This window comes from Leptidea sinapis, chromosome 17, assembly GCF_905404315.1.
Source record: "Leptidea sinapis chromosome 17, ilLepSina1.1, whole genome shotgun sequence".
NCBI classification, from domain to species: domain Eukaryota; kingdom Metazoa; phylum Arthropoda; class Insecta; order Lepidoptera; family Pieridae; genus Leptidea; species Leptidea sinapis.
In genome coordinates, this window is record NC_066281.1 from 13,685,443 (window position 1) to 13,693,832 (window position 8,390).

An 8,390-nucleotide genomic window follows, 5' to 3' on the forward strand; every position below is an offset into this window, starting at 1 on the left:
ATTGAGCCAGGGACTTAGTTGGATTTAGGGCAAAAAGTGAAGTGACGGGGAATCCATGCCCGTGTTTGCCTAGAAGTCTCAAACACTTAGAATATTTTGTGTGCGATATTCATCTTAGAAAAAATCAAGGAATCTACAGTGATAAATTTAAAGACTTTATTTACAATAACATTGTTAATTTTAAGGTGTTTTACAATTTAAATTAATCATTAAAATGGCAAACTTAGATAAATTACAATTAGAATTAAAAAATCAAATAGAAAAAGGTAGAATTCATTTCAAAAAGACACCTAAATCTAGACTAACACTATGTTACATTGAGTCAAGATTGGAAAATCTTGACCAACAGTGGAGTACTTTTGTAGATAACCATAGTAAAATAATTTGTGAAGTCACACAGGATATTTATGAAAAATCTAGTTATTGTTCAAATGATGTTTACGGTGTTACTGAGGAATGCTATTTAGATTATAAGTCAGATTTGCGAGAAGCTCTAATGAAAACTGAGACTATTTCAGTTCCTTCAAAGTCACAGGTTTCCGAAACTAATCAATTTTGCCCGGTAAAATTACCCAAAATATCTATACCTATGTTTTCTGGAAAATATACGGAATGGAGCAGTTTTCGTGATTTATTTATATCTTTAGTACATAATAACAAATCTTTAGATGATGTACAACGGTTGCACTACCTCAAAGCTAATTTAACTGGGGAAGCAGAACAACTATTAAGATACGTACCTATTACTTCTAGTAATTACAGCTTATGTTGGGCACAGTTGGATAAAAGATATAATAACAAAAGGCATTTATCCAACTCAATCCTAAATCGTCTTATAGGTCAAAAATCGTTAAGTTCTGAAAATTCTAACGCTATTAAAGAGCTGTTAGATACAACAACTGAGTGTCTTAATGCTTTAAGAAATATTGGGGTAGATGTATCATCATGGGACATTATAGTTATCCACATTATCAGTTTAAAATTAGACACTGAGTCCAGAAAACATTGGGAATGCAAAATAAGTGATGCAACAGATACGTTGCGTCAGTTCACAGAGTTTCTAGAACAAAGGTTCAGGTCATTAGAGTTTCTTGACACATAAATAGTACTAAGTCACTGCACGTTGCCACTGAGAATTGTCCGTTTTGTTCAGAAGGACATAAATTGTGTAATTGTAAACGATTTGCTGGTGAAAATGTTGAAAGTCGCCGTAATTTTGTAAAAATTAACCGAATTTGTTACAATTGCCTCGGTACAAATCATTCAGTCTACACATGTCGTCAAAATACTAAATCTCGTATTTGCAGAAAAAAACATCATTCCTTACTACATCCCAATAAAGCTCAATCAGTTGGCTTTTCACCGGTTTTATCTCAACCAACTGATAACAACGTTGTTAATGTTACAACAACGTCACAGGATAACGAGACGATAAATGTAGTCTCCTGTTTTGCGACCAGCCATAGCCAAGTGTTGCTGGTTACGGCTCTAGTTAAGGTGCAGTCGCACAAAACAGGTGACCTCACACTAAGATCTTTGCTGGATCAAGGATCTCAGGCTTCGTTTATTACGGAGTCAGCGGTTCAATTGCTAGGACTGCAAAGAATACCAAGTAAGAGCCTTATCTCAGGGCTTGGAAGCGACAGAGGCACTTCAATGTCCTCACGGTGGGTGGTAAATTTGAGAATTCAATCGCTTCAAGATCCCAGTTTTTGTATAGATGTTAAGGCTCATGTTTTAAATAAGATAACGAGTTTTCTTCCTGGTAAGAAACTTGATATCAAGTCCTTGGCTAATTTCCCTATAATTAAATTAGCTGATCCGACATTCAATCAACCTAATAAGGTTGACTTACTGTTAGGTGCCGAAGTCTATGCCCAGATTTTATTGGATGGTTTTTACAGAGGTCCACTTGGGTGTCCCGTGGCACAAAATTCCAAATTGGGTTGAATTTTGTCGGGTTACGTTACCTCTGATAACAGTTTAGATTATTCGGTCCATACAGGTAGTATTATTAACTTACATCAAGTCGCTTATGATGAAGGTGTTCAGATTACCCTGACAAAGGATCGAGTTTTTAAGGAAATTTACAAGAACGATCTTATGTCAGTGGGTGAACGAGTAGAAGACAAAATTTACGAAGAAATGACATCATCATTGAATAAAGGTGGTTTTGAACTCCAAAAATGGTCGAGCAATAGCGCAGAATTAACTCACAAAATTAAGGGAAAACAGGGCAAGGATAAAATGGAACTAAAGGTAGATGAAGTTAGACAAATTCTTGGGTTAGGTTGGGATAAAAATACGGATACTTTTCAGTATTCTGTAACACTTCCAGACATCTCTACACCAATCACCAAACGTAAAGTGATATCAGACATTTCGCGGTTATTTGACCCATTAGGTTGGATAGCCCCAACTATAGTTGTGGCGAAAATGTTCATCCAGAGATTGTGGATGTCCAGTGTAGAGTGGGATCAGGAAGTACCTGCTCAATTATTGAATGACTGGATGGCTTATCGAAAGAGTCTGCCGACCTTAAAAGATTTTAAGTCGCCTAGATGGAATCAAACGAGTGACGTTGACGTTTGTAGAGAACTCCATGGGTTTTGTGATTGTTGTGGAGTTGTGCAGAAAAACAGGGATTTCGCCGTTAGAGCCATCACATTGAAAACTAAGGTGGCTTCTATAAAACAAGTATTCATACCCGGATTATTCGACGCAGTATTACTCTCCAAGCTGTCGATCGAAGTAGCTGAAGCTATGTCAATTTCCAAAGAAAACGTTTTCGTCTTGACTTATTCGTCGGTGGTTTTGGCTTTGCTCAGTAGTCACTCAAGTTTTATGAAAATATTTATAGCGAATCGTGTCTCGGAAATAAAACTGGCTTCGGAGAGTACAGAGTGGCACCATTTTAGTTCCAGGGACAATCCTGCGGATTGTGCCTCTAAGTGTTTAAGGGCTATAGATTTGACCGAGCACAGGTTATGGACAGAAGAGCTAAAATGGTTAAGAGACGACATAATTGTTTACAGTTATCAAGAAAGAAAGGATAGTAATTCAGAAGAAAAGCAGAAAATGGTTTTTCACATTACTATTTATCTATTGCTATTGCTACGGGAGAACAAAATAAAGTCTGGACTAAGTATTTCTCTACTGAAAAGTCAGTTCGCATCATAGCTTATTGTAGGACGTTTTTACGCCTAAGAAAATGGGTTGACACGGAAGCCAATATTTGGTTTAGTCATGAAGTTCAACAGGACGCACTTAATGTGTGTATTCATCATTTACAACAAGAGCCTTTTAGGGAAATGATATGCAGTCTTACTGAAAACGCTACCGTAAAAAGGAAGATTAAACTTTATTCCTTCACTCCATTCATTGATGCGAAGGGTATTTTTAGAACGCGGTACGTTTAAAGAATGCCGACATCAGTGATAACAAGCGGCATCCAGTATTGCTGCCTAGGAAATGTCATCTCACAGACTTTATCACCGCGGATCACTTCAAAACGCTACATGGCGGACCGCAGTATCTTAGCTTAAGGAAACTTTTTGACGAGGAACAATGTAACGTCATTAATGAAATTGCTGAGTGGCTAGTCAATAACGGCACTAACTGGCACTTTATACATCCGCATGCTCCGAACTTTGGAGGATAGTGGGAGGCAGTGGTAAAGTCGACAAAACATCACCTCAAAAGAGTTATTGGCGACAATAAGCTTACTTTTGAGGAATTGTCAACAGTGCTGTCGCAAGTTGAGGCTTGCCTTAATTCAAGGCCACTTCTTAAGGCCAACTCGAATCCGAGTGATCCATAACCGCTGACTCCAGGTCATTTTTTAATCGGCGAGCCAATTGTTCTTCTACCTGACTGTAACTTCGAACAGTCAAATATCAGCACTATTCGTAGATGGCAACTTACACAAAAACTTGTACAAAATTTTTGGCGTCGTTGGTCATCTGAATATTTGGTGCAGTTCCACCAACGACACAAGTGGAGTCGTCAGGAAGAAGAACCAAAAATTGGAGATGTGGTATTAGTTAAAGAGGACGGTCTTCCTCCGGCAAGATGGCTTTTCGGTGTCATTGTGGACAAGCATCCCGGGCTTGATAATCTTACGCGCGTTGTAAGTCTAAAATGCAGGAGTAGCGTTATTAAACGCCCTATTTCGAAATTGTGCATTTTACCCGTGACCGAATAATTGGTACCGATTGCAATTGATCACGCTTAGGCCCTTACAGCATATTTTTTTGTTAATTATGGTTATGTTTATTTAGTTTTATTTTGTGATTTTTATATTTTCCTTTTTAATGTGTACTTTATACAACTAGTTTTTAGACAATTAATGTTACAAACTCAGTTTAAGACCTTTACAATATTTTTGCAGATATGTATACAGTCCATTTAGATTTAGTTTTAGATTTTATTTTGGTTGTAAAGAGTTTAAGAGTATTTTGTAATCAAGTTTGTATAGTTTACTTGAGGTTTATACAAGTTGTTTGGTTTGGTGACTGGTAATGTTAAACAAATTGTACTTTTTTATGTTGTTTGCTTTGAACTTAGATGGACAATCTGTCCATGGTGGGCGGAATGTTCAGATTTAATAAGTTAAGTTTTCATTTGTATAGATCATTTTGCTTGCTAGTCGATAAGAGATGGCGCTAGTTATAATTTAAATCACACAAACAATATTTGTATAAATTTTGTATGGTTCAAATATTTGGTTGGGTAATATATCGATCTCTAGTCTTGTATGGATTGTTTTATTTCGCATCCACTAGAGGAGCTTTTTGGGAACCTGTTCAGATATAGACCCGCTTGAATTTTTTATATTTAAATAGTTCTTCGTTAGTTCTTTATTGTTCGAATATTTAACTTGTAATTTCATCTTTTACTTATTTAGAACTAATAAACTATGTAAGTGCGGAGTCTTCTAAGGGTCCGTTCACACAGACCGGCTCGGAGAGGAGAGCAGATTTTTATCACGTTGGAAACAGTGTTTTGAGTGATTGTAGTAAAGTTTATTTTTGCATTTGCACCTTTTTTGTCATTAAAAATGCCTGAACGCGCTTCGTGTGAAGTAATAAAAGGAGCCGACCGGCTCCGCTTGCGTGCTCTTTCTCGCTCGCGCAGCCGATCGGCTCTGATTGCGTGCTCTTTCTCGCTTGCGCAGCCTGTCGGCTCCGATTGCGTGCTCTTTCTCGCTCGCGCAGCCGATGGGCTCCGATTGCGTGCCCGCTGCGGCCGCGCCGACTGCCATTTTGATAGCAACATTTGAACGTAATAGTTGTGCGTACTTGTACGAAAAGATGAATGATGAAAAATTAATAATACTCGTGTCAAAATATGAGTGTTTATTTGACATAACCAAGCCATCATATAGCGATCGGATAATGAAAGACAATGCATGGGAGGAAATTAGCAAATGTCTCGGAATAAGTGGTAAGTAAGGTTTTCATTGTTTTACACCTACCCCCAGATACTCAAACGAATTTTAAAGCAAGGGCTTCTTAAACTCGTGCTGCGACGTGTTAGATTCAAAGTCAAAATAGGAATAACATGAGTTTAAATGCGCCCTTACTTTAAAAACTCGTTTGAGTATCTGATCGTTAGAATATACTTATGTAGTAGACAATTTTTATTAAATATAACTTAAGAAACTCGCGTAGCCACTTGATCTTGCCAATCTAAAGCACCACTTGATGAAAAATAATCCTTAAATTTATTCCTTGTGGTTAGAACTGCGTCGCTATTAGAACTGTTTTCATTATTATTGTCTGTTATTGCTGTTAATAAATTTATATTGCTGTGAAATTCATTCTCTTGTCCTGGCGTCCGATTTTCTATTAAAAAATTATGTAAACATGTAGTTGCTAATATAATTAAATCACAGTACTTCGGCTGAATTTTCATTCGTTTTTGATAAATTTCAAATCTTTGAGTTAGCATTCCAAATGCACATTCTACGACTTTTCTTGCCCTGCTTAAACGCAGATTAAATACTTTTTTTGATAATTCTGTTCTTGCTTGTTCTCTTGGATACGGCCGCAATATATTATTGCTCAAAGGAAATGCCTCGTCTCCTATAAAAACATGTGGTAAGCTTTCAGTGGTACTAGGTAGAGGTTTATTTGGGGGCAGCTTTAACTTATTGGTGTTGAGTTTTTTCCAAAATTTTGAATTCTGTAAAATTCCGCCGTCGCTATTTTTACCATATGATCCGACATCAACAATAAAAAAACTGTATTTCGCGTCGACCACAGCTAGTAACACTGTACTGAAAAAGTTTTTATAATTATAGTATAAGCTTCCACTATTATCTGGTGCCTGTATATTGACATGCTTTCCGTCTATAGCGCCCAAACAGTTAGGAAAATTCCAAATATTAAAGAAATCACGTGAAACCTTTTCCCACATTTCTTCATCTGGCATCTGCATAACTATGGGCATCAAAACATCACAAATTACTCTGATTGTCTCATGAATAATTGAATGAACTGTAGAAATTCCCATTCGAAAATTAAATGACAAGTTTTTGAAACTGCAACCAGTGATGAGGAATCTGTAAAAATAAAACAAACACACAAAATAGAAATATAAGACTGCCGTACCAAAACGAACTATAAAATAAAAAAGAGTTATGTTATTAATTTTTCATTTCTGTTCTTTCCAGTGACGCAGTGCCAGGATCGTTGGAAGAAACTGCGAGATAACTTCAGAAAAGCCTATTATAACCGAAAAGGCAAGAGTGGCGATGGTGCAACTACGTCCAAATTGATAAAATTTGAAAAAGAACTTTCTTTTATAATACCATTTTTTCGCAATCGAAACCAAATATCTAATGTAACATTATCATCGGATGATTCAGAGCCTGGCACACCAATACCACCACCATCGACATCATCTTAACGTTCTGACCATTCTGAAGTTGAATCGCTTGCAAGTACTTCTGGCTCGAAAAAGAGACCACGCTTAAGCAAAGATGTTGCTACGGTTTTCGAAGAGTATCTTGAAGAAAAAAGAAATACTACACCCCGTGACAAGGCATTACGTAATTTTTTTTTGTCTATGTCAGATACAGTGGAAACATTCCCAAAAGAAGTCCAAGCACGAATTAAAAGGCGCGTGTTTAACATTGTTAATGAAGCTGAATTAAGTCTGTATGAAAATAGTACAGATTTGAATTATTCTTTGTCTATAAATTCACCGCCATCGACTAATCAATCTACTTACCTAGTGTCAAACGAAACCTATATTCCTCAAAACTATCCAGATCAGACTACTTACGGGTACAATACCAGCACACAAAATACAAAATAATAAACAATCAAAAACAATAATAATTATAATAATAATAATTAAACACACACAAATCTGTACTATTTAATTACATTTCATTAACGTAAATAATGCTTAATAAATGGAGGGCTGTGATTTTGTGATCTATTTAGATGTTTGTGTTATTTAACATGATTAGTATAAGTAATTTACATTTCATTAACGTAAACAATGCTTAATAAATGGAGGGCTGTGATTTTGTGATCTAAATAACATGATTAGTATAAATAATTGTTTTTTATTTACCTTAAAGTTACCGTTAACCTTTCTTCGGCTGTAATGGTGCAACGATAATTTGTAGTCTTTTTTGTTATATGTACTCTTAACAAATCTGTCAATTTCAAAAATTGCCAATATTCCATACGATAATACTCATAAAATTTTAGGCTATCTCTCTTCAATTCCTCGAAAATGGTGTGAAACTCCCCATGGATTAGTCTGTTTTTCCAAATATGTTTTACCCATATTTGTTTCCGCTTGCGCTTACGTTTCCTATGTTCTATTTCAAGTAATCTTGCTAACAAATATATTTCTTCGTCGGAGCTATCTAAATCCATGTTTCGAAAAGCACACGTTAACACACCGAAAACAAAACTTAGACTGCGCGGAATACTGGCACTGCCTTTGTAGTGTATCCACCCGACTCCGAGCGCATCCGACCGGCTCCGAGCACATCCAACCGCACCCGCTTTCAGATCTCTTCCAGCCGGTCGATGTGAAATAGTTGGCGGCTCCGCTCCGGCCAATTCCAAGCGTATACGACCCGGTCTGTGTGAAAAGAAAAAAGCAGGCCGATGCTCTCCGAGCCGGTCTGTGTGAACGGACCCTAATACAGGCGCTAAAGTGCTTAAAAGAAGGCTCCCTATAATAAATCATGAATATTGATTTATGTGCTTTTTTCTTTTATATGAGAGGGGGCAAACGGGCAAGAGGCTCACGGGATGGGGAGAGGTGAGGCAACCGTCCATGGACATCCGCAACAACAGGTGTGTCAAGAAATTCGTTGCCAGCCTTTAAGGTGGGAGTATGCTTATTTCTTGAAGGTCCCT

The 8,390-nt window shown here is 37.0% G+C and overlaps 1 pseudogene; it reads left to right on the forward strand.

The window, feature by feature from the left end:
- The first annotated feature begins 214 nt into the window (after positions 1 to 214).
- LOC126969184 (uncharacterized) lies at positions 215 to 8,165 on the forward strand (annotated as a pseudogene).
- Positions 8,166 to 8,390: the final 225 nt, after the last annotated feature.